At 40.5% G+C, this 27,168-nt stretch overlaps 1 protein-coding gene across 3 annotated transcripts in view; it reads left to right on the forward strand.

Annotated features, from left to right (window-relative positions):
* Positions 1-7,423: 7,423 nt before the first annotated feature.
* The window catches only part of CDKL5 (cyclin dependent kinase like 5), a 162,025-nt gene continuing 142,280 nt past the window's right edge, over positions 7,424-27,168 (forward strand). For all 3 annotated transcript variants that reach the window (XM_019755452.3, XM_019755453.3, XM_074324175.2), the window contains exon 1: positions 7,424-7,530. The gene's annotated coding sequence lies outside the window, so the exon portion shown is untranslated. The remainder of the gene's footprint in view (positions 7,531-27,168) is intronic.

A 27,168-nucleotide genomic window follows, 5' to 3' on the forward strand; every position in this document is an offset into this window, starting at 1 on the left:
TACCTCCCCACTCCCCCTTACCCTCTGATAACCACTAAACTATATTCTGTGTCTATGAGTTTTTTTTCTTATTTGTTTTCTTGTTCTTTTGTTGTTTTTGATTTATATACTACATATCAGTGAAATCATATGGTTCTCTGCTTTTTCTGTCTGACTTATTTCACTTAGCATCATACTCTCAAGATCCATCCATGTTGTCACAAATAGTCCTATTTCATCTTTTCTTTTTTTTTCTTTTTTTTAAATTACATTTATTGAGGTGACAATTGTTAGTAAAATTACATAGATTTCAGGTGTACAATTCTGTATTACATCATCTATAAATCCCATTGTGTGTTCACCACCCAGAGTCAGTTCTCATTCCATCACCATATATTTGATCCCCCTTACCCTCATCTCCCACCCCCCACCCCCCACCCCCCTTACCCTCTGGCAACCACCAAACCATTGTCTGTGTCTATGAGTTTCTGTTTCTCATTTGTTTTGTCTTGTTCTTTTGTTGCTTTTGGTTTATATACCACATATCAGTGAAATCACATGGTTCTCTGCTTTTTCTGTCTGACTTATTTCGCTCAGCATTACCCTCTCAAGATCCATCCATGTTGTCACAAATGTTCCTATATCATCTTTTCTTACCGCCGAATAGTATTCCATTGTGTATATATACCACAACTTCTTCATCCATTCATCTATCGAAGGACATTTTGGTTGTTTCCATGTCTTGGCCACCGTAAACAAAGCTGCAATGAACATTGGAGCACACGTGTCTTTATGGATAAATGTTCTCAGATTTTTTGGGTAGATACCCAGGAAATAATTGTTTCATGGATTTGAGAAGAAGCAAGATCAATATGTTTTCCACTATGTGTGTTTTTATATAACTAACCCAGAATTCCAAGGTGCCTTATAAATAGTCTGTAGAATTGTATTGAATCACATCTAATATTAACCTAGAAAATGAAAGGCACAGCCATTTTATTACTTTTTAGTACTTAGACTCTATGAACTCTTTTATTTCCTTTACAAATTAAATGCTGTGTGTGTTTTTAAGTTTTCTGTTTCTAATTCAAATCTTGAGATAAGATAATATGTAGTATATATTACATATCAGTCTATCTGCATATATTCAAGGGAAGGACATCATTTGGGGTCATTTAAAAGTCAGAACGCTTTGAGGGAAGGATATTAGTGAAGTGCTCATCAAGTTGCCTCACACTTGAGCTAAGCAAGTAAGCAAAGGATGAAAATGAAATGGACAACAGTGCTGCTTCACTCCTTTACCTTAATACACATCATTAGCATCGATTACCATAAGAAGATAGTAACTTTACTTTGACAGCTTTGAAAAGCAGGAAAAAGTCTTCCTTGCAGAGCTGTTGTGGGAGTAAATGAGATAGTGTAAGGAAAGTCCCTGGCAAAACACACCATTACATAAACGGTTTCTGCTGCTGAGAGAGTATAGCTTAGTGGTTCAGGATTAGCCTTCTGGAGTCAGTTGCCTGGGTCTGCATTCTGCTTCCATCGCCTACTGCCTGGGTAAGCTTGGGGAAGTAACTGCAACCTTGTCTGTAAAATGGAGATAGGATCCACTTGCATTAAATATCCATTGCTGTATAACAAATTACAGCAAAACTTAGTGGAGCAAAACAATCAACTTTTGTAATCTCATAGTTTCTGTGGGTCAGGAATTCAGGAGTGGCTTAGCTGGGTGGTTCTGGCTCAGAATCTCTCATGGGGTTGCAGTCAGGATGTCAGTCAAGGCTGCAGTCAACTGAAGGCTTGACTGGGGCTAGAGAATCTGCTTCCAAGATGGCGCACTCACACGGCTGTGGGCAGTTCCTTGCTGTTGTCAGGATGCTTGAGTTCCTCACCCCCTGGTCTCTCCGCAAAGAGTCTTGAGAGTGTCCTCACAACATGTAGCTGGCTTTCCCCATTGTCCATGATTTGAGAGAGCAAGGAGAAAGCTACAATACTTTTTATGACCTAATCTCAGGCCATGACCACCTATGACCATCCTTTCTGCCATATTTCTTTTGTTAGAAGTGAGTTACTAAGTGTAGCCCACAATCAAGGGGAGGGGGACTTAGCTCTACCTTTTGAAAGGAGGAGGAGGGGAAAAATTTGTGGGGATATCTTAAAACCACTACATGACTTCATAGGGATATTGTGAGGATTAAATGAGATAATCCATGTAAAATGTTCGGCTCAATGCCTGGCGCACAGTAGCACTCAATAAATGTTGATTGATATTATTTCTAAAGAAAGATCAATAGACTTCTATTTACCTAGGGAAATCTGGTTTCTTCTGGATTAAGAATTAACACATGAAAAATTAATTTATTGGTATTTTAAAATTATGTAGAATTATGAATGGTAGAAACAAATATCTGAAGCAACAAGTATTTCTGACACACTCTCTGGCTTTAAGTCTCTTCCATAATTTATTGTGCAGGGTGTTGGGGAGGAAGGAGAACTGGATGTTGGGGACTGCTGTTATACCTAAAATCATCAGGTCAAGGGTGTATAGAACTATTAAATTATTTAGGCCAGATGGAAAGATGCTAGAATCACTCTCTATTGTGTGCCCCAATTCTTACTGTTATTTTCCTGCTGTTATCTATAAAATTAGCTGGCTCACTTCTTACAAAGCCAAAGACAGCACATCTCCATTATATTATTAGATACTTCTCTTGAAATATAAAGCCCTTCTATATCAGTAACAGCGTCTATTAGCTGTTACATTGCCACACTCCGGCGGCCTGGATACCGCCGATCTCAAATGATCTGACCATACTAGACTAAGGTAGACCAGGGAGTCTATAGCCACCCTAGTGTATTGAAAATGGGGCAGGGAAGTGAGGTTTGGGGGAAGCTACTAGATGTAACTGTTATCACAGAGGATCCTCAAAATAGTCAAATTTCAGACTTCTTCCTCCAAGATTTAAATTTCTCTTCACATGTGGAGTCCATATTATTCTCTGCTATTTTTACTGCCAGCCTGTGGTTGGAGAACATTTCCTAAGATGGCTAGAATTCTGTAAAATAGGCATAATAATATTCTTAGCTGGGGGACATATTGTTGTTGCTCCACTTGTGTAAACATAGCAACATTCTTTTAGGGTGCTGGAGTGGTTCTTTGAGTTCCTGAAGCTCTAACTTAATTGAGTCGATCTTGGGAGATTCTGGCTTGTTTTCTGTGTGTTGTAACATGGGTATTTGGGGGGAGATTTTTCCTGTCACTCCCACCTAAGAAGGCTTCTGTCAGGGAAGTGACACCAGCAGCTGGAGGCTGTGGCTGGTGACTCTGGGGAAGGGAACTGTCATTCTCATGCCCTCTACACAGAAGTCAACTACAGCCAGCGAGAGGGGTAAGGAGAAGTGGGTGGGAGTTGGGGGACAAGGTTCATGCGTTGTTAAGAGAAGAGCTGGTTGTTCCTTCTCTACCTCCCATGAAACCCTGTGGCAAGGGGAATTAGGTTTGGTGGGGCAACTGACCACTCCCTCCGAGGAACTGAAGTGGAAATGAAAGGGCCAGACACACTCCTTGGTCACTTCAGGTACCTTGAGTCACAAGCTTGGCAGGTGATGATGGTGGGAAGGGTGGTGGTGGGAGGGAACAGGATTTAAATCAAACACAACATTCGAGTTTTAAACTAAATGGATTTTTAATAGTTGAAAAAGACCTAAAACTGTCCAAGATGTGAAGGGACATGAAAGACAAATTCATGGTTCAAAGTAGTGATTGAAGAAAAATAAACTGCTTCAAGTTTATAGCCTACGGAATTGAGTCTGCTCAATCACAGCCAACCCTTGTAAAGTCCTCACCATGGGCCAGGTACTCTGCTAAGCGTTTCACAAATAGTTGTCTAGACCTATGAGGTGAGCGTGGTTATCATCATCATCCCCATTTTTATAGAGGGGAAGTTGAGCAATTTCCCCAAGGACATAACTAGAGCTGGCATTTGCATGCAGGTGACCTAGCTCCTAAGCTTATGGTTTTAGCCACTAAGCTATAATGCCTTGCCAGCCAGCCACTTTCATATGGCATTCTATTCTGGTGTGTTTTTCCCTTTTGGATCTTTTGAGGCTGACATTTCTGTTCGTTCTACATGGTTTGTGGTTAAACTTAGTGCCTGGAGGATAGGGATAGAGGTTTTAATAGTATAAAATGAGGTACTGGACTCACATTTCTCAAATGACATTTTCCCAAATGATGTGAACTTTAAATGAAAACATGTAAGATCTGACAGTCTGATTTAAGCTCTGAGCAGAGCCAAGGAATAACTAAGGTTCACCTCTTCCTACAAACCCTACAGATTTACACAACAATTTGCCTCTTAAGCTTTTCTCCTAGATCTTGATTGCATTTTGAGGTCTAGGCCCAGATGGGCATTTCACAAATGCTTTTTGACAATGATTAAAAGGCTTATTTAGTCCTCTAGACTTGTCCCACATATATCCAGGATAAAAATATCTTACCTCTTGATGACCACTTGTTTATTTATTATTGAGACTATAATGAGTAGCAGACATGGGCTCTGACATCTGTAACGGGTTTCTGAGGCATCTAATAGAAACTGACGCAAACTGTTTTAAATGCAAGGAAAGGTCAGAATTTGTTTAAACAACTCAGTGGTGCCATCAAGAACCCACGTTGTTTTTTTTCTTTCTATTTTTCAACTCTGCCTTACTTATTGTATAGGCTTTGACATAAGGCTGGTTTTCCTCCTAGTCACAAAATGGCTGCCAGTGGCAACTGGGGTACTTGCTTCCTTGTTCATCTAACAGGACAGACAGGGAAAACGTCTCCCTCAAACCATCAGATGTTAAGTCCTTTCCTTTAGTCTAATTGGACCACATATTGATTAAGTAAGACTAATCAGCACCCACCACGCTAGAAGTATGGATAGCTAAACACAGTTAGGATTCTATTAGAAGGAGGAAGGAGCAAATACATGCTGGGGAGGATCTGAAGCTGTTTCTTCATCTGGAAAATGGTGACCTAACAGAGAATCTTGCAGAAAACCCTGAGGCTCAGTGATAATGTAGGTAGGATTGCCAGATTGAGCATATAAAAAAAGAGGACGCCCAGTGAAATCTGATTTTCAGATAAACAGCGAATAATTTTTTAGTATAAGTATGTGCACCTCTTTCCACCTCTTTCTACAAACACTGGAAATTTACACATTGATTTGGTTCTTAAGCTTTTCTCCAGGATCCTGATTGCATTATGAGGTCTGGACACAGAGGGGCATTTTGGAATTTTTTTTTTTTTTGACAATAATTAGAAAGCTTATTTAGTCTTCTACCCTCCTCCTACATGTATCCAGGATAAAAATACAAACTTGTACTAAAAAAATGATTCGTTGTTTATCTGAATTTCAAATTTAATGGGCCTCCTGTATTTTATCTGGTAGCTCTAAATGTATGTAATGTTCTTGGCACATAAGAAGCATTCATTCATTCATTCATTCAGTGTTAAGTATTAGTGTTTCTTCTACATAAGAAACGAGCTCAGTTAAATGGTAGCATGGTACTTCTTAACTCTTACTAACCATCTAGGAAAGATATACTTCTGATCAAAATTGCAATCAACTGACCTGGATGTGGCTCCAAGAAAACTTTTACCAGTACTCAAAACCAAATCAAAGCAAATGTCCCTAAGTGGAAGGTCATATTGGTGTATCTGGGATGGCATATTATAAAGCATCCAATATTACCACTTAAAACTAAATTGGACCTATATCAACCGTTATTCGGTTATTGGATTTTCCTTATCTTGTTCTGATTCTATACTGATAAACCATTCTTCATTTAACATACAGGGATGAAAATGGAGTGATTCCCCCAGGAATTCTGGCCCCACGTGGGTGAAGCTTGAGGCCACAGCAGTTACTTTGCATCTGGAGGAGGCAGGAGACTTTGCAAAGCTCTGCTGTTGCCTCTGACTCCATTTTCTCTAACTGCTAATTCACTGTTCTTACCTGTAAATATTTCTAATATGCTTCCTGAAACGCTGAAGAGAAAGCAGGCACCTTCATTTCCTCATCAAATATTCACCATGTTATGAAAAAGAAAACCCCATTGGCTTGGCTTAGAGTGGCCAAACCCAGCATATCGTTACATATTGTTACCAGATTCACAACAGGAATAGATTAAGTTAATTTTATCCAAGATATCTATTTCCCATTGCAGTACAGTACTGCATATTTCTAATTTGGTGGTTGCTATGACCTCATACACTGCTTATTTTCTGTGCTTCCACACACCGCCCCCCACCCCGTGCTTTTCTGAAAAACCAGGGAAAAAAACTATTTTTCCTATTCTTTAAGTAGAAATTATTATGCAGCTTTACATAGATTTGTCCACAATGTCGTTTAAAAAATTATTATTCGTAATTTTCAAAAAGTGGCATTGGAAATGTATCTCCTTCCATTTCATCACCTCTTTATCCTCATTGGAAACCTGATCCATGGTGGGTATTAAGATCTTTACATTTCTACTGGTTGGGCGATGACTTCATTGCTTTCATGCCAGCTGGGGAATCTTGTGTGGCAGAGCGTTGCACCGAAGCGGAGCTATGGGTTGCTGCTGCTGCCGCTACTGCAACAGCCGTTTGCATGCATCCTTCTGCTGTGTCAAGAATCTTCAGACTTCTCGTTCTTTGCGCCTAATTCACACAAGGGATCGGAGGCTGATGGATGAGTGTCCGTGTGAATGTATGTATATGTGTGTATATGTGCGTGTGTGTGTGCACACGTAGCTACAACAGTTGGACAGCAGCAGCAATGGACTTCAATATAATTTTTACCGACAGGGATAAACCTTTTTTCATCCTTTATTTCCAAGCAGTGCCTTGGTTCCCTCTCCAAATGTGCTCTTCCCGGACCCCCACCCCCACCCCCGCACGTGTCCCTCCGGAGGGAGGCCAGGATATCTGCGCAGCAGGCAGGATTTCCCCTCTTTTCCGCAGTGACAGGCGGATTCCCGGGCCTCCACGGCCCCCCATCCCCTCAGCCGCCCTTTTTTCAGTCACGATCTTCCCCCCACTGCGGCCCTCTCCCCTCCGACAGCTCGCGGCTCGGGCCCCGCCCCTCGCAGCAACCCAGCCCAGGTTGCTAGGGCCTGGCAGGGCAACCAAACCTGGCGCGCGAGGAGGTGCGACGCGCGCGTGCGCGCGCAGGCGAGCTTATACAAGGAACCAGCCGTCTTTGGCTTCGGGGACCCGAGCACGAGCGGTGAGGACGGGGCGCGCGAGCCCGAGCACGAGCACGAGCGCTCTCTCCGCATTGGCTCCTACCAGAAGTAGGCGGGGCTGAGGCGGGACCTGGCGGGGTCGGGAGAGCTTCCCCATTGGCCTGAATGGGACGGCCGGGGCGGGGCAGTTAGCAAATTAGGCTGCGCGTTCGCTGATGCGAGAGGGCGGGCCCGGAGGTTTCGATTAGTTGTTGCTGCCGCTGGGGAAGGTAAAGCGGCGACGGCGGGCTCTGGAGCTGTGGGGTCCCCGGCTGGAGGTGGGGGACTCGTGGGGTGAGTAGTCGCCCCGCCACCCGCCCGCCAGGCCTTCTTACCCTCACATCGGCTCGGCGCCCACCCAGCTTCTCCCTAGATAGGGGACCCACCCCGTCCCCCGGGCAGACGTGAGAAGGGGCGGCGGCGGCGCGGGTACCCCCAGAACGGGGCGACGCGGCGAGGGCGCCCCTGTTTGGAGTGTCCCCTTCTCAGCGTCCCATTGCGCCGCTGGAAGGGCTTCCCCGCCGAGGGGCTGGGGCTGTATTTTGGGGTGTGGGGAAACAAGAGGGTACGGAGGGGCGGCGGGTCGAGGCCGTCCCGCGGGGCTCTCCTTAGCGGCGGGTCTGCAGCGTCCCCGCCGCCCCCGCGGAGCTAGCTCCCTGGGGCTTGCGGCGAGGGAAGCCCCTTCTTGCTGGCGCTGATGAGCCTGCGCACCGGAACCCTCTGCCCGAGTTCCGAGCAAGCTGGGGACCTGCCGGGGGCTGCGAGCTGCGGCCCGGGCCCTGCTGACCTTGACTGCGTGCGAGGGTGGGCGAGAGACCCACTGCCTGCCCCGCAGCTCTTCCAGCCTCCCCCGAACAAGTTTCAGGCGTTGCTATGAAGTTCACGACCGGCATAGTGGGGAGAAGCAAAACTGGCCTTTTCCCAGACCTTCGTACCCTTTGCACCCTCATAGAAATTAAATCATAGGGTTTGGAATCATCTCCCAGAACGAACAGGTTCTGCTCACATTGACTCGTTTTGTGCCCACGTTGGGGAAAAAAATAACCCGAACATATTTCTGTGTAAAGGCAGAGCTTCCTTGAGGGTTTTGTTTTTTCGCTTCACTTGAGTGTTAAAAGCACAGATGCTTGAATAAGAAAAACCTGACCTTAGTTTCTTAGATGAGAGGGATGGTGTGATATTTAAATAGTTGCAGATCGTGTTCTGTTTAACACAATCTATTTTAATTGGCTGAAATTTAAGCTGATTTTAGAAAGTATCACAGACACAGAATAATTTTTTTCCGTGCATCTGAATTAGGTTTGTTTGGACATAACTGTTATGTAGTTAATGTGAAAGATTACACAAATTAATTTGAGAACATTTGACTGAAACAGGAGACATAAGTATGTATAGAATAGGATTACCGTTTTAGGTACCATCTGCTGGAACATTTCCAGCTTTTTTGCTGTGGGGTTACAAAAAAGACATCTTTACTGAGGCTATTTGGAATTATATGTGAATGACATTTAGATGTAAATTTGTTTTTTAATTCCTTTAAGGGTTTTTAAATATTCATGAAATGCGAAGAAGCTATATTGTCTGTTTAGTGTTGAAGGGAGTAGTATAATCTTATATAGGTTGTTAAATAGGGTTTGTTAATAATAAAATTTTTAAAAGGTGTACGTCTATTTGAGAACATGATGGTTGAGTACCTTAGCAATCCTTTTGATTTCTTTATTACAAGGACTATTTTAGGTTTGAGCATTTTTGGCGTTGACACTGGAACGGGAGTAAGGAAGCCTGCAGCAGTATTACCAGTTTGACACCACCAGTGGGTGTTTCTGTTGACAAATGCAGAGAAGAGAACATTTGGGAAGGAAATCTTTTTTTCGGGGGGTGGGGGGTGGGGGGTAAAGGGGGAAGGATCCAGAAGAGAAAAGCTGTAGAACTGAAGCTGCCAGCACAGTGTATGCTGAGCATTTCACAAGTACACCGAAACCTAATTAGGTTAAAAAATTCAGTTTGGTTGTACTAAATAATAGAACTCCAAAAGAGGCATGCTAAATAAAGTTAATCGTTTCAAGAGTGTTAAAAAATAATCTACCATTTTAGAGGAGTTGAAGGGTCTTCAAATGGAGAGTGTGTCAAATTCCTTTGAATTGTCTTGCCTTTATAACAATGCAACGATTAATTTGATATATATGTATATATAACAGTTTAGTCTTCTAATTTTGCTTATTTAATATGTTTCCTAAGCCTTATTTTAAACACAAAACTTGATATATTCTTAAAATAATTAGAAATAAGCATTTTTTTCTCCAGAGAGGATTCCTGTTTTTTCCTGCTCAGATTTATAATTTATTCATGACCTGGGGGCTTGTGGTAGGGATTTTTTTACCCCTTTATCTCAGGTTTTTTATTTTTATGCAAGTTTCCTGGACTAAATCTGCCATTATTTTCATTGTAATTTTCTTGGAGTTATTTAAACCAGAGTGTGGTTTTAAAAGAAAAGGCTCCCATTGAGGGAAATTGCAGGGCCATCTCGCATAGATGAGTAATAGAAGGTTGACTGCTTGGGAATCAGATATATTCTGTTCCCAATATGCTGCATGGGGTTAAGGCAGTCTCATTTAATGAGAACCAGATTTTAGATGGTATTTCTACTTTGAAGGTACAGTATTGTTCCATTACAAACTGAAATACAGAGGTGGAGAAAGTACTTCAACTATGCTTTCCCCCCACCCCCAGCTTTGCTTCACCACTGTCCAAGAATCTATGAGAGACTCTTTCAACAATAGTTGCATTGTTGGAAATGACAGTGGCTTCTGTTGCAGGAATTTAACCTTTCATTATGATTTATGTTTCAACTTACTTTGTGATAGAAAATTCAGCTATATCTGAGAATATGGCTGTAGGAAATTTTAAGGAAGTAAGCAGATAAGCCTTCTTTAGTGTCTCTGTTAAAAGTTTACCTTTTTTCCCTTCCATTTTGATAACTTTGGTGGTTATCCCCTTTATTTCTTCTAGATATTAGAAGGTATGCTAATATGGCACTTCATTTTTGGCAATTAGTGTGGGGATATGACTTTTTCGTACAATAAATTGATGTCAAATAAGGCATTTAAGAACAAATGAATTCACATGCGTAGATCCATAATGTGAGGGAAATCCTTTAGATAACCCTTAACTTTGATACAAGAACAGCAAAATTTGAAGTATTAAGTTGCTTTCTAAGTAGAAAAGGCTGTTTACTCAGGATTTGACCATTTTAAATTCTAAAGTTTTATTTTTTGGCAACATCGAATTTCTTGCTAGAAGAGGAGAACGAATCTCAAAAAATCTCAAAGGTTCTTTATCATCTGATGATGGTGTCAGTTGGATCACATATTTCAACTTACAAAAATAATGCAATTAAAAGACGACATTTAAACTTTCTGTTTGGGAGGCTTTCCCAATTTTTCAATCTTAAACTCAACATTAGAAATCTTTTGTTGGTGATGCATCACTTTAGTGTTTGGATTCAAATTCTTGAGTTTCTAGAATATTTCCTTCATGTAGAACAGTGCCTGGATTACTGGATTACACAAAGGTCTGGCCTCATTTCTCATTCAAGTTTGTACACTTCTTAATACTGAGGTAAGAACTTGGGTGCAATTATGTTGCTGGGTATGAAAGCCAAGAGTGAGGACCTTTTACCCGAAGAGCCTTACAACATTTAGACAATTCAGATTTGGGGATTAATGGAAAATTATTTATTACATTAAAAGGACCTAGCCCATTCAGGTCTTTGAAATTGATTGGCAGTACTGAATTATGCTCTTTACGTTCTTAGAAACATTTGTGTTTGAGATAGTTCTAATTAGGGTCAAGTATTGGGTCTGGTCTCTCTTTTGAGCAGTCTTCTCTATAATAATTATAGTATTCTATTTATTGAGCCTTACTGAATACCAGATACTGTGGTAAATAATTTATTTGCATGAATAGAGATGTGTAAGTGTGTTCTCACAACATCTCTATGAGGTCGGTGTTTTTCTTATTTCCTGTATTCACTTGACCAAATGGGTTCAGAAAGAGAAAATAATTTGCCCAGATTACCCACTAATCAGCAGCGGCAAAACTTCTATCCAAACCGGTCTGACTTGAACCTGTACTCTTCAAAACCATGCTTTCTGCTTCTCTTTAGGAATCTGATTCCACTCTTGGGGTGGTACTAGAGATAAACATATGTCTCCTGGAGTTCCCGGGCTACTTTGGCAAGGCCACCTAACCTTTAGTCACATGGGAAGCTGGACTCAGATCCATCGGCACTGCTGGATAGGACAACTGGAAGTACAGAATTTTCTAATAGGGTCATTAGTTCTGTTTCTTCATAACTGAAGGTTGTATCTAATTATTTACACCCCAAATGAGTAGCTGTTTCTAATTAACCATTTGGTATTTCATGTTTCGGCATGTTCCATTATACTTTTTACTGACTTTGATTAAATTGGCTACACTAATAAAGGCTATCAAGATATTCTTTGAATTCAATTTTGTGGTTTGATGCACTCTTGAAGTAAAATGGCAGCCATCACAACTTGCAGATGGTATCTCTTCCGTCAGTGTAATGACCTAAGTGAAATAAAATCTGGAGATAAAGTCTCCAGAGATATGTTAGTTTCTTCTTAATACATAGAAGTTGGACTCTGACAAAAATTCTTCTACTTGAAAGTAGAATTTTCTGCTACTTAAAGCCTCTCTTGATTGTGTGTGTGTGTGTGTGTATTTGTATTTAAATAAGACCCATCACTAAGAGCTAAACAGTTGCTTAGCCCAAAGGAATACTCAGGTCCATGTTAGGGAGGAAAAGGACTTAATACCTTATTCTGTAATTGATGAGAATCACTTTTGTCACTAATTATTAGAGTTAGAAAGGCGTGATGAATATTGAAGGACCTAAGAGCTGGGCCAGAAATCATCTTGGCCAAAGCAGAACAGTTATTCTACAAAGACAGGGCCTATACATAGTTCTTGTGGATTTCTTTGCCAAGTATGGGTTTTAAATACTCTGTTTCCCCGAAAATAAGACCTAGCTGGACAATCAGCTGTAATGTGTCTTTTGGAGCAAAAATTAATATAAGACCCGGTCTTACATACGACCCGGTCTTATATTGTAGTAAAATAAGACCGGCTCTTAACATTAATTTTTGCTCCAAAAGATGCATTAGAGCTGATTGTCCGGCTAGGTCTTATTTTTGGGGAAACACGGTATGCATTTTTAACAACTTTATTGAGGTGTACTTTACATACATAAAACTCACCTGTTTTAAGTGTGCTATTCAGTGATTTTTGGGGGTAAATTTGTGCATTGTATAATCACCACTACAATGCAATTTTAGAACATTTCCATTACCCCAAAAAGATCCTTCCTGCCAACATGCATCTTTTTTCCTTATTTACTTGCTTCCACCTAGATCCCTTTAACATCAGACACTGATAAATGAAATCATGTTGATCTTAAAAGATACTTCTTAAAAATATCCTCTTAGATACGTTACAATTTCTTAGTACTTTTTGTATTTTCAAACGCTTTTGCCTAAACATAATACATAGCAGAATACAAAGGACAGTACTGCAAATGACATAAATTACCTTCTCTTTGTGGTTTTAATTTGATTTTGTTGTGGTATTTTTTAAACCAGCAAGTAAAATACAATGTTCTTAATGATGTGTTGGAAATGCAGGAAAAAAGAAATCAAGGTAAAAGTAATTACTGAGCAAGAAAAAATTCCTTTCAGATTTAAGACCATGGGCAAAATAATTGGTTTTCTTGATTTTTAAGCCAATAACATTGTGCATTTTATTGTTTGAGCTCTAATCCTCTTGAGACATTCATGCCCACTGTGCACGCCGCAGAGCGGGCTTCATTAAATTCAGGTATTCATACACATTGTCTACTTTCTTCATTGCGTCAGACTGGATTGTTGGTGGGCTTTAGACACAGCTGAACCCTGCAAGGTATGGTGGCTTTTTCCTGCCTGCATCATTTTCTTTCCAGTTACCCTCGAGGGGGTGGGGGGAGTAAAGCCAACTTGGGAACACGTTGCACAGGGTAGGCTGATGTTGTCCCTTCACAGGTGCTCTCCTTTGCCCAGTGTACTCTGTGTGTAGATGGACACTGCTGATAAGATCGCTTAGAGCTGTTAATTTGGGGGTGTGCATAATACAGGAATGCAGTGGTTTGGTTGGAAGTAACGTGTTTTGGAAACTGTCTAACCTTTCATTGCTTTGAGATGAACATTTCTGGATGGAAAGTGATCCTTACAAGTGCCAAGCACGGAAATCAGTAATTCCCCGTGTGGTCGTTTTTTGTCTGGATTTTTAATGACAAACAGATTAGACACAGCACTGCTAATAGTTTACTGTAAATTCATCATAACTGGTCTGAAAAAGGTTAACCTTTTTTAAAAGAAATACATTTAACATCTATGGCTGTATGATTCTGTTGTTACTTTCTTTTCTTTGTAAGAGAAAGTCCTACTAATATCAAATAGTAAGATATGAAGTGCTTTTTTCTGCCAGTGTACCTTTTTTGACTTAAAGGGAAATAGTGAATTTGAAAGTAACAACTTGGTTTCTGGAAGTTAACAAAACATATGGATAAATACAGTATAATTTTTGTTAAAGACTGCCTTAAATTATTTTAGATAAATTGCAATTTCAGATCTCAGTTTGTATTACCCTTAAAGATTAGGTTCTTGGCAGTGCAAGATTGTATCATAATAATCAGATTAAGCACGCACACACTCATGTGAGGCAGGTAAAAAATGGTGATAATAGTTGAAGAACAACTTACTGACTTGGATTTGCCCAGTTACCCCGATACTGCCAAGAGTAGAAACTAGCTTCCTGATGAATAGAATCCTTCAGAGACTACAAAAGCTGGTTCCAGTGTGACTATCCTCGAGTTTAACCATTCACCCCACCCACTCTGGTTTGTCAGCCTCTTGTGCGACGTATTAACCTTAATTGCTAGTAATTAGTAACATTACCATTAAAATTTAGCGTTGCAAAGGAAAAGTTTTATTTTAATTGTTAATAATTGAAAATAATTGAGGGAGACAAAAGGTAATTTTGTGCAAATCGGTGTTTCATACTTCATCAGTTATTGCTTGCTCAAATAACCTGCCCTGCCTTCTGAGGATCTGTCCTTCATCTAGCAAATACTAGTTGTCTACTATGTACCAGACTGTAATCCAGGCTGGATAGAGTGCTACATAAAAGAGAAGTAGGCCCTGCCCTCACATCATTTACAGTCTTGAGATGGAGGCAGAGGGAAAGTGCAGGGCGCTCCGGAGTGCATTACAGGGTGGGGATGGTGTATCTGTCCTGGGGGCGCAGGTAAGAAGGCCACACTGAGGAGGTGACATTTAAGTGAGACCTAAAGGATGAGAAGGACGGGTTTAGTTAGGGAAATACATTTTCCTGACAGAAGGTGCAAATGCCTCAGGCAAGGGGAGAAGTAGATGCTTTTGAAAAACAACCTTTTAAAAACTAAAAGAAATCCAACTGGCTGGAAAGTAGAGAAGCAGGTGATGAAGCAGAAGTAGGCAGGGGCCAGGTCTTGAAAGGCGGAATAAAGGCCGGCTGCTGGGTTTTTTAACTGTCCTAAGTCTCCTGGGAAGCTATGGAAGGTTCTAAGCAGAGATGTCACATGAAACGAAATGCCACAAAAAAACAAGAGTTTTAGCTCAATGGAACCTTGATAATTTACCAAAAAGGTCAAATCTCTGCAAGGTAAAATATTCTTCTCTAATCTCATTAAAGTTTTTGTAACTGCTTCCTTGATTGATTGTGATCTGTGGTACTTTTCATTGTTTTTATAGAAATTACCTTTTCTAAGGCTCCTCCTTTCCTTTTATCCTTCACCGTTTTGTTAACCTTATGTAGGAATGTCATTTCTATTTATAACTGAGTTAAATTTTTTTTCTAACAGGTTTAGCTCTCTTCCATATTTAAACTTAGAACTGCTGGGTTTTGTCCCCTGGACACCTTTAATCCCCTCAGGGTATTTAATGTTTTAACAAAATGTTTTATTATGTCAACATTAAATTTGCTTTCTTCTCCCCCTCAAATACAGTGTCTTAGGTCTAATTTAATATCTTTTCAGCATTTATGCTGTTTTCTAGTTTATGAAATCTCATTTGAGTACTACAATGTTTTTAGAGAATTTTATTAATATTGTTTAGAATTACTGATCTTTAGCAAGAGTACCATTTTCAAATCTAGTTCATGTTCTGTGACTTCTCATCTATGTTAAACTGGTCTGTCGAGCTGCTTACGTTCAAGTGAGCTTATGTATGTAAAACTACTGTAAAGGTGTTATTTTATCCTAATTTGTTTTTTTCTGCTTTTACAGTAAATGTCTCTACATCCTCAGTTCTATTTTGGAAATCTTTCGCCAGGCTGAATTTTTCCTGGCCTTGATGATTGAACCAACAGTCATTCAGGTCTTCCTGGGTGTCAAGTTGTTTGTTTGTGCCTGTGTGGAATGCTGTTGCTCACTTTTCCGCTCCACATTTATTAATACAAAGAATATCCACAGCATTCCCTTCAAATATTTCCTTTGAAATCTACATTTTGATGCAGCCTCTAACTTAGCTCACTTTGGCCTTGAGTTCTGAGGCCTTTGTGAACCATTCTATACCTGCTCTGTATTCTTGTTGCTTTAATCTTTTTTCCTTCTTCTGGTGCTGGTAACTTGAAGGGTCTGCAGTGGTTTGCGTCATTACTTTTTTCCCATGCTATCCAGTCCAGGACATTTGTTTTAAAAGAGTTGCCTCATTTCAGATTTTAGAATTTGAAACTGATGAACTGATGTTTTTGTGCTAGAGGTGTCTCGAGCATCCAGAGCGACTACCCTTGATTTAGAGTTTGAAGTCTGTCCTGCTGCGCAGGATTGGTAAAGGAACGCCATACTTGTCTTTCTTTGGCTGACTTTATGATCAGCTAATGGTTTGGGTGTCTTGGTGTCACGTGTTCTTTAGGCGACTGAAAGGGTGTCAGCATCGTGGTAAGTGATGGAGATCCAAAGCCAAGCTGCAGTGTGCCGTTGTGGAGTTTGTAATCCAACAGAAGCGGCGGAGAGCAGTGACTAAAGTACAGGGTGATATGCACATTTCGATGGAACTACAGGGTGTTGGTTCTCTAGGCCAGAACAGGTGCACTTAACGCAGACTTAAGGGGACTGCGAAAGGCAATGATTCCTGAGTGTTTGTGAAGAGTCTTAAAGAAGGCCCAGAATGTCAGGTGGAGGGACGGCGTTTTCTGGCAGATGGTGTATTCAAAGACACAGATCTAAAATAGTAAGAAATAACATGGATTTATGTATTGCATGCCTTGCTTTGATGCTTGTTCCTCAGCTAGTACATCCCAGGATCTTGATTTTTCTTTCTTATGGCCACCTTTTGGCTTTTTTCTGTCCATGTTCACTTTTCCCTAAGAGGGTAGGAAGGAAATACTAAGACCAGGAGCTTAAGGGTGGACCTTTGGAAGTATGGCTGAGCAGATCGTATCGGTTTTCTGCTGCAAGTTCTGGGGAGGCATGGAGTGTTCACTGTTGCCTCAGCGTCTCGTGCATTGCCTGGCACATAGGACATGCGTAATATTTTTCTTATGAAAGGCCCCCTTTTTCTGCCCCCTCCCCATCTCATGTCAGTGCCTTCTTCCTTGTTCAGTGGCTTCTCTGTTCTGTCAGGTACCTGTCTAGTGGCTCTTCCTCTCTGCTCGCCCTGTAGACATGCTCCTCCCATAGCTGGTCACCAGGCATAACTGTGTTACAATTAGATTCACATTAGTGTACAGGTGTGCTCATGTGATAAAATGTTGGCGCCCTGTGAGGCTCCTGAAACTTTTCTCCCAATGTTCACAGAATGGCAGATGAGGGAGAGGCCAAAATGAACACCTACGAGAGTGACATTTCTTTGAGTTTTTTCATAGTTCATTGCATGAATTCATGACATGCTGAGCTCTATTCCATAATAAACTCGTGTGTGTGTGTGCATATGTGCGTTTGTATACATCTGCATTGTACATTACTTGCCATTAAGCCAAACAGACATTCTGTGAAGATGTTTGCTTATTTATCATGTGACTTCAGACCCCCCCACCCCACCCCCCGTACATCCCTCAGATTGGGAAGTTGCTTTTAAATGTGTTACCACATTGAGGTAAAATAAAAGGTCGTCTGAGGATGCAATGTCCTCACCAAAGAATCCACTGTACAATAATAGCTGGTTGGTTAGATGGAGGGTTTTTTTTGTTTTTTAAGCACATGTAGTAGACTTTTAAATACCCTCTCTACATTTTTGGTTTCCTAGAAAACTTGCCCAGAAAACTCACCGTCCTCAGTCTCTTTTACAGCTAGGATCACAGGCTTGTGACTTAGCTTTGACCAGTTATTTATGCAGAGTGAGACTTGTGAGCGTTGTGAGGTGGCCATCATGTGTAGTTGAATTGATGGTCTGGTGATCATGTTGACAGAGGTGCTTGCTTTTTAAGGAGCGGCAATGGCAGAGCTTATGGAATTCAGCCTCGAGTAGCATTGGTGCTGAGGGGTGGCTAGATATAGGTATACATGGTGTACACACATGTGTGTACATACATATGTACACACACACAATAGTGTTTATTTTCCTTCCTATTCTTTGATCATGTGATTTGTGGTTAGATGTCTTATTTTTGGACTATTTTCAGCTATTATATCTTCAAATATTTTTGTCCTGTTCTCTTTCCTGTTTCTGTGATTCCAATTACCAGTAGATTAGAACCTTTGATCTTGTTCCACAGCTCTTCAATGTTCTATTTTGTTTTCTTCTCTCAGTGTTTTGGTTGGGGTAATGTCTATTGACCTATATTCAAGTTCACTGATTCTTGCCTTGGCTGAGTTGGGTCTAGTGAAGAGCCCATTCATTGAAGGCACTCTCATTTCTCTTAACTTTTTTATTTTCAGTACTTTAATTTTATTTTTTCTTGGAGTTTCCATCTCTGCTGAATTACCCATCTGATTTTGCATGTTGTTCCCCTTTTGGGCTATAGCCCTAAGCATGTTACTCGTAGTACAAGAATTTAAAATTTCACTCTAGATATTTCCAACATCTGATTCTGTGTCTAGTTCTGATATGGTCTTTATCTTTTGAGTGTTGTTTTTTTTCTTACACCTTGTGGTAATTTTTGTTCTTAGCCTGACCTATTTTGTAGAACAGTAGAGACTAATGTACATAATTTTTATTTCTGTAAATGGGCCTATCTTTCCTTCTATTAGGCCTTTAGTGCAGGGATTTGAATGAATCTAGTTAAGAGTTGGTCTGGGTTTGAGTTTGGTTGTTGCTGTGGTTACCCTCAGTGTATCTCAGGCTTCAAATTCTCATGGAGATACTTTGTGATTAGGGTGGGAGTTGATTTATTTTATTCTGAGTTTCAAGTCTTCCTTTTGAAATGTGCCTTAGAGAGTGTCTTCTTACTTGCTCTTGTTCTTCTGACCCTCTTCTGGTAGTATTCTAATGTTGACTTGTTACTGGAAGTTGGTTAGTGTGGAGGTGGGGAGTAATGGTGGGGTGTGGTCTTTTGTTCTGATTAAACCTCAGATTTAGGCCTGTATCAGTATACCAAGGTCTTGCCCCTCCCCTGGCTATGCCTCTGCAGAATCTTGTCCCTCTCTGAGGAGGAGGGCACCCACCTCTTTCCCTAGCTGCAGTGAGTTTTCACCAATGCTTTCCTGCTCAAAACAAACGCTTATTGGCCTTTCTTTCTCAGATGAAGGCTTTTCTTCTCTAGTGGAGATAGGGGAAGAGAAGGATCCGGGTGGATTTCTCACTCCTGAGGCCCAGCTGCAGTTCCCTTCCCCCAGGTCTGCATCACAATGGGCATTTCGTTCCTCTCTGAGTGCCTGGTGGGATTGATGGAGGAAGAGCCTGCAGAAGGTTGGTGTCTCCCCAATTGTTGTGACCCCGCCAGTGGTTTCACACTGTCCAGCAAGCCACAGGGGGCTTTTTATCTGCTTGCCAATTTTTCTAGCTGAACTCCTTTTATCAGTGTCCAGTTGCTGTCTATTCCAGGTGAGCACATGGTTGTATCCTCTCTCCTTATAAGCACGGTCTCTCCTAAGATTTTGAGCCGATTGGTTGTTCTGTGAATTTGAAATTAATCCAGCTCTTTTTCATTGGAAAAGGACAGCTGTGTTCCTTCTAGCCTTCTTATTACAGGGTGAAAGAAATTTGGTTGCTCTTAAAATTTTAACATGCGCATTTAACTTAGTCTAAACTTAATTATTATTCGTATCCTCCTAAGACAGATTTTAGAATGGTTTATCTTTTAACCTTCATTCCCTGTCCATGTTAGTTATTTATGCTTTAGTTTTGCCTTGTTTAAGCCACCTTAAGCCTATAAAAATAGTGACTATTTACTCATCAACATGTTTTTCAAATTTCTTTGCTCACCATTCTTCATTTACCCCATTTCTTCCTTTTGGGTTCCGTTTCTTTCTTTATAAGGAATGTTCTTAAGTAGTTCTTTTACTAAAGGCCTGTTAGTAGTAAACTTGGTCTTGGCGTTTCTGAAAGTGACTTTACTTTACTTTTGAATGATTGTTGAGCTGGGTACAGAATTTTACAGTGACAATTATTTTCGCTATTGTGTTTTGACAAGTTTTGTTAATGAGAAGTCTTTAGTCAGTTCAGGTGTGATTTCTTTATACGTAGGTAATTATCTTTTCTCTTTGGCTACCTTTAAGATTTTTTCCCTTGGGTTTTTTTTGTTTTGTTTTTTGTTTTTCCTATAGTTTCTTTATGATATCTTTTGGGTGGGATTTGTTTTAATTTATCTTCATTTTATTTGGTTTACTCCCATCAGTCTGAAGACTCATGATACCTTCAGTTGTGGAAACATATCTTAGTCATTATCTTTTGAAATATTGCTTCTCCTCCGTTTTCCATTTCTGGAACTATTATTTAGAAATGTGTTGGAGTTTTTCATTGTATTCTCAATATTGCTTAAATTTTCTTCAGTATTTTCCATTTTTACTTCTGGGTGATTTCCTGATAGCCATCTTACGATTCATTAATTTCTCTTTAGCTGTGGCTAGTCTATTATTGTCTAATCCATTTATTGAGAGAATTCTTACTAAAAACATTTGGCTATCGTTTTGCATTGTTTTTGTTTTTTGTTTTTTCAAAATTGCTTTTTAATTTTCATAAGAGCATTTTCGGTGAACACTTTAAAATTTAGTTATGTTTGTCTCATTTCAATTGTTATTTTAGCTGTAGTTCTTGAGGAATGAAATCTCCCATTTGTCTTCCCTTCCTTCCCTCCCTCCAGCTTTCACTTGTTTCTTTGTGTGGTTTGCAACATTAGACAATTTGGGAATTGTTTGCCAGTGCCTGGCTTGTGGGATGCTCCTTTGGATGGCTTTGCATTTGCCACTGATGGGACGCCTTGGGTTCACTGCATCTGGAGAATTTTTTATCTGTTCTCACATGGATTTCTGACTTCCAGAGGGTGGTATGAACTTGTGCTCCATATCTGTAGTAGAGCAAAGACTTGGATTTTCCCTTTTGCCTTGGTCACTCCTATGCACAGCCCTGGGCTGCTGTGTGTAGCTTTTCTTTTTTCTTACTTACCCAAGGGCAGCCCTTTGTATCTCTTGGCTTCATGCTGGTGGTTTACTTCCAGCTTCTTTCCAATGCACAGACTTGAGGCAATGTCTTTGGTTTCCTGGCCCCATAATCATTTGAATTTGTAGCCCTTGGTTTGGAGGGCAGGAGTGAGCAAGTCTTTGTCCTGTGAAGAATCGCATTTAATAAACTTCTTGTCTTTGTAGCCACTCCGTTCTATTCTGGTTTTCCTGACTGTTGGTCAGGAAGTAGTTCATCCAGTTAAGAACCAGGAAGTAGTTGCAACCACAGGCATCTTCTAACTTGAATAGATTACTTACTAAAAGTTCATGTAGATGTGAATAGTGTAGAACGCAGTTCATATTATCTGATAGGAATGATGTTATTGAACAAATAGGTTCGTGTCCTCAGGGGTCTGTTCTTTCCATTATGCAGTTGAAATCGGTATAGACTCTTTGGGACTAACCAGTATGAGGAAGGTGATTTCTTTGGGGAGGTGCATTTTAACATTCTCAGTGAGAGGAAGGTCTGGTAGTTTCCAATCTCAGTTCTTCTGTGGTGTCACCTGCCTGCTACCAGGCCCTGTTATTGTTACAAACCCTCGCCGCTGTTCACAAACCTGCCTCTGAACCTTCACTGCTCATCACTTAGCGCACAGCCTTGCCTCCACTCCACTGAGAACATTGAGGGCCTTCTGGCTGAGCTGGCTGGCTCCATGTACAAACATCAGTTCTTCTATCCCCAGAGCTGTCCTTTCCTCCTGGCTCAGAGGACGAGGTGCTTCTGCTGCTGTTTGAGGCCAGTCCTTTACGCAGTGCCCTCTGCTTTGGCAGTCTTTTTCCATTAGTTATTCCCCCTCTGGTTCCCCACCGTGTAGCCCACTGTTTCTCAACTGGGGGTGATTTTGCTCCCAAGAGGACATTTGGCAATGTCTGCAGACATATTTGGTGCTCACAGTTGTGGGGGGTGGGGTGGGGGTGTGTGTGCATGCTCCTGGCATCTGGTGGGTAGAGGCCAGGGATGCTGCTGGTCACCTTACAATGCCTGGCATAGCCCCCGCAGCAAAGAATTACTGGCCCCAAATGTGGGTAGGGCCGAGGTTCAGTAACCTTGTTCCATCCTTAGTCTTGCTTGTGACTCCTTTGGTTTTCTCTGCCCATTATCTTATTCCTAAGGTTCTCATCCTAGAAAACGTTGCCTGAACCACTGTCCACTCCTCTTCTAGCTACCCAACCTTCTCCCCTTCTCATCTACCCTTCTGTGAGAGTGGTGTGTGCATAGCCTATCCGTTTCTCGTCAAACTTCAGCTCTTGCTCTCTGGCTTCCCACCGTCACTACTTAAACTGTTGTTGCTGAGATTGCCTATGACCGCCTGTGTGCTGCATCCGGTGGATTCCGTCGCTCCTAATTTTACTTTTCCGTTGCATCTGACACAGTTAATCACTGTCTCCTCGAAGCAGTACGTTCCCTTGACGTCCTGGTTGTCTATGTCTTATTATTTTTCTGCATCTTCTATGGGCTCTTATCTATCCGCTTACTCCTTACGGCTGTTAACCTGGGTTTGACTTCTTGGCCAAGTGTTACCATCCGTCATGGTCTCAGTTACGCCCAGTTTCAGTTCTGTTTATATGCAGATGTTTTTCTAAATTTCTAAATTCTTCCCCACCTTTTCCCTACAAGCTTCAGACTCATTTTTCATAACACCTGCTGGAAAGCTACACTTGAATATTTTACAGGTGCCTTACACGCAGCACGTCTAATGTGCAGGACAGCATCCTTTCCTCAAACTTGCTTCTCCTCGCCTCTTCAATTAAAAAAAAGTCTCTGTTAATGTTTTGACCAGCCACCCGGGCTCCTAAGGTAAATAGTTGGGTCTTGTCCAACTCAGATATACAGAGGGTGCTAAAAAAATGTATACACATTTTAAGAAGGAAAAAACTAATATATACCGATAACAAAAGATGAATACAAGTCACGTTTGACTCCTGCAATTACAAGAGGTGCTCAGAGTGGTTACCACCATGTTTCCCCGAAAATAAGACCTCGCCAGACCATCAGCTCTAATGCATCTTTTGGAGCAAACAATATAAGACCGGGTCTTATATAATATAGTATAATATATAATATAATATAATATAATACCGGGTGTTATATAATATAGTATAATATATAGTAATACCGGGTCTTATATTACATAAGACCCGGTATTATATTATATATTATATAATTTTTGCTCCAAAAGACGCATTAGAGCTGATGGTCCGGCTATGTCTTATTTTCAGGGAAACACGGCATCAGTGTGCAGACACTTCTGATGATGGCGAACTACTGCTTGAGCAACGTTAACCAAAGTGTCCACTTGTAGACATTTTTTTGCCGCCACCCCCAGTATTATGTACAATTGTTGGTATGATATCAAATCTGCTTTTGATGTTATCACTGACCTGCTTGAAAGCCTACGCTGGTGCTCTCAAGCTGACAGAAGGAGGACAACGTTAGGTGAAAGTCTGAATTCCCTTATATGGCCCATCAGGCTCTCTGGGATGTTCTCTGCCTACCTCTCCAGCCTCACATCGTTTCCCTGTCTGCCTCGAACATGATGCTCCGGCATGTAAGAGTCCCCCTTAAAATTCTGTTGTATATTTGATGTCTTTGCTTATGTTATCCCCTTGGTCTGGAATGCAGTGTTTTTCTGCAGTTTGTGGGGCACTAGTTCTCTGGGTGGTGGGACTCCCTCTTTCTCATGGAAGCTACAGTTAATTGGCACCTTTCTCCACTTCTCTGGCCTCGGCGTTATTAAGTAGTATTCCTTGGCTGAACTGTCATTTCAGAGCTGGGACTGGGTAAATGCTGGCATTAGACCTGCTGAAAAGAGGGTGTTTTACAGCTCTTCAGTTATGTGGTTTATTATTAGCCATTTCTTTTATTAGTTCCCACTACCTGTAGTTTTATTATCTTTCAAGGATTCCTCTGGAAAAATACAGCTTTTTTGCCTACATGAAGTTGTGGGTTCTTCAGCTTTATTGGGTTTTACCATCCATTCAGTCTTAATCTGCTGGAGCATCTCCTGCATTTCCCTGGCTGCTCTGGACTTATTTTTATTTCTTTTGCTTATTTCGGTGGGTTTTAATGTGGGAGGAAAGGTAAACACGTGTGTTTGGTCAGCCATTTTAAAGCAGAACTTCAGTGCCCTGTACCTCATGTGGTTTCTCTTTTTTCTTTATTGTAGCTATCATGGCAAATAATGTCTTTTAACGTGAATCCTTGTATACATTTTTGATCATTTTCTTCGGAACTAGTCTTATATCTCCCTTGGGAATCACTGGGGGTGATGCTACATAATTCCGAGGGGGAGCATGCCACACCTGGGGAAGGTATAGAGGCAACACGCTGATCCACCTACAGGAAAGGTTACCAGTTAAAAGTGTTTATTATTTTGGCCAATCTGGTCATCATTATTGGTTTTTTGTTGTTGTTGTTGGGGTTAAAGTAATTGTAAGATTTGAACATTTACAACATTTATTTATTGGCCATTTGTATTTTCCTTTGTACATTTTCTTTTCATGTCAATAAAATTTTTTTAAAACTATTTTGTAGGGTTCACTTGTGTCTTTTTAACATGAAATAAACAAATGCTACCAAATATAACATCCATTGCCTATTTTTTAAGTTTGGGTTTTTTATTATGATTCTTGGAAAATGAAAATCCACTCATGATTTTGTGATAATTGATACATACCTCACACGGAGGCTGTGAAAATGAAATGAAATAACATAGCTGAAGAGTCCCACACGGTACTTGGTACATAATAGGCAGCAGTAAATATTAGTTCCTTTTGTGGATTCTTTCTCCTTTGCCAGAGTATTAAAATAACTATAGTACTCCATACTCTATCACATGTATTTAACGAAACCTTGTTAAATGAAGGGCAGTATGCCAAAAACCCTGAGGGATGCAGAGATGTTTAAGGCCGCTTCCTATCCAGGGATAAACATTAGCTTACTGTATGTATTTTTTCCTTTCTAGGCTTTTTATTTTTTTTTAAACATCCTGTTCTGGAAACCTTTCCATCTTTAAACTGTGTTATTTTATTTGAGCACAGAACCCTTTAAGTGTTCCCACATTTAATCCATTGCGTTTCTATAAGAATAGCTATTCCACTTTATAGATGGGGACCCTGAAGGGGTGATCTGCCACCTTCTGGCTGGGATATATTGGGATGTAGAAGAACGCTAACCATTGTCCCTCCAGCCTCAGGGGGTGCTGAATAAATAGTTATTGAAAGAATGAATCATCTTTTATTAAACGGTATGTTAAGCCCATTCCTAAATTGCATCTCTACTCCTTAGTGTTTTTCTCTCTCCCTTTATATTTTATGCTGCTAAAGTGGTTAAAATAGCTTTCAAATTCAATGGTTGGTAGAAAAGACATTGGAAGTTGGAAGACAGATGCTACACTGTTTTAGTCATAATGAAAAAGGAAGAAGATTTTTGTGCTGATACTGATTGTATTTGCCAGTTAAATTTTTTGCCCTGGTGCTGATCCTTTGCAAGGCTACGTTTCTGGTTCCTGAAAAGCTGCAAGGGGCTTTCCCATTTTGGGGCTAGGGTAAATGGCCCAATTTGTTGCAGTCTAAGGATGACTCTGCTGCTAATAGCCAGGTTTTTCATTTAATCTTTAGTAAAGTAGGAAAAAATTAGCAATTATAATTAGGCTCTGGAGATTTGAGGGGAAAACTTTAATGAATGAACTAGCAAATATACAAACTTTAATGGAATAAGTGATTAACAGACATCTCAGAGTTTGCTCTGTATTTAGCTTTTTGTAGTTGGTTGCCTTTTTTTTCCAAGTATGGATCAGTTGGCTGAAATTCAGTGTCATCTTTCCTGTATGAACCATACCCATAATCCATACTACTCATCCATCCCATCTGTCCAGTAGGTCTAGTTTTGATTTCTTAAAAGTGGAGCAATAATAGAGATGACTTATGAAACCATCCGGCACAGAATTATAGATTTTTACAGTGTTCTATCTTTTAACATTATCTAACCCGTATCTAATTTGATAGCCACATTTTTAAAATGACTCATCATCACCTTCATTGAATCTTGCCAAAGCATCCAACATAATTTTCACAGAAACTGCGACTTTCTTTTAAATGGTTTACATACTGTTTAGTTGAAAACAACCATGGCTGTTACAAGAAGAATTGACAAATAGTTTTTTTTGAAGAAATGCTACTAACACTTGGATGCTAAGCATGCAGGTTAATTTAAGGGAGCAGAAATAATGGAGTTGAACTAAATAGTTACCTATTAGGCAAAAACATTTGCACTGTTGGCAGCAGCTGGTCTGTTTACAGAGGTAATGGGGACTTGATAACTGTTAGGTCTGTTAAGAGACATGCTGGAGGGCCAATATGGCTCGAGTGCACAGAGCAAAGACTCTTGTGATTCATTTTCTATTTTTCAAAAGTTCATTTTCCATGAACAACATGCCTTTTTGCAATATAACAGAGATAACTGAATTATTTGGAGTACCTGGAGAAAAGCACTGTTCAGATAGAATTGCCTTTTCCCCAAGTAGAGTTTCTCCCTTCTCCCAGACATAGGTCGTTTCTACCTCTTGTGGGCATGTAAAATACCTGGTTTTGCACTTTTCACATGTAGTTAACTCACCTGTTCGCCTGTCCTATGAGCTCTTCCTCTGAGGAGCTTTTGTGCATAATTCTGATCCGTAGTTGGTTCTGGCCACTTAAACTGATGACACAGCCCAATCTTGGTGAGATGCAGTTCTCATTAAGGTGCCATAAGAAAATAAGCTATTATGATTTATAAATTCAGTCCAGAAAATACTTTAGTATACTTATACTCAATTGAGTATATTCCATATGTCCAAGATCGTGTTATGTCTACAAAGTACTGAGTTTAGTAATACATTAAACAGACAAACTCTTGTCTGTGGACCTGTATTTTAATAGTATATGGGAAGGAGAGATTAATGAGCCTGGAGGAATCTGTGCAGTTTTGAAAGTACATAGGACCTGAAGTGGGTTGTGAGTGGTAATAACAGTTAGGGCTTTTCAGCACATACTGCTTTACGGCATTCAGTAATCTGGATCTCCTTTGAACTCTCTTCCCTTCTCTTGTGTCACACACTCCCAGTCTTGCTGCTCCTTGTCTAGCCTGCTACCCCTGCAGTATCTTTGTTTTCTTTAACAATCTGCCTTGGGCCATCTTCCTCCTCTTTCTGCCCTTGGTGTAATGCTTTATTGTTTTAACCCTAACCCTGAGCTTTCAG

Source organism: Rhinolophus sinicus, chromosome 18, assembly GCF_057876585.1.
Source record: "Rhinolophus sinicus isolate RSI-liver-muscle chromosome 18, RSI-T2T, whole genome shotgun sequence".
Classification (NCBI taxonomy): domain Eukaryota; kingdom Metazoa; phylum Chordata; class Mammalia; order Chiroptera; family Rhinolophidae; genus Rhinolophus; species Rhinolophus sinicus.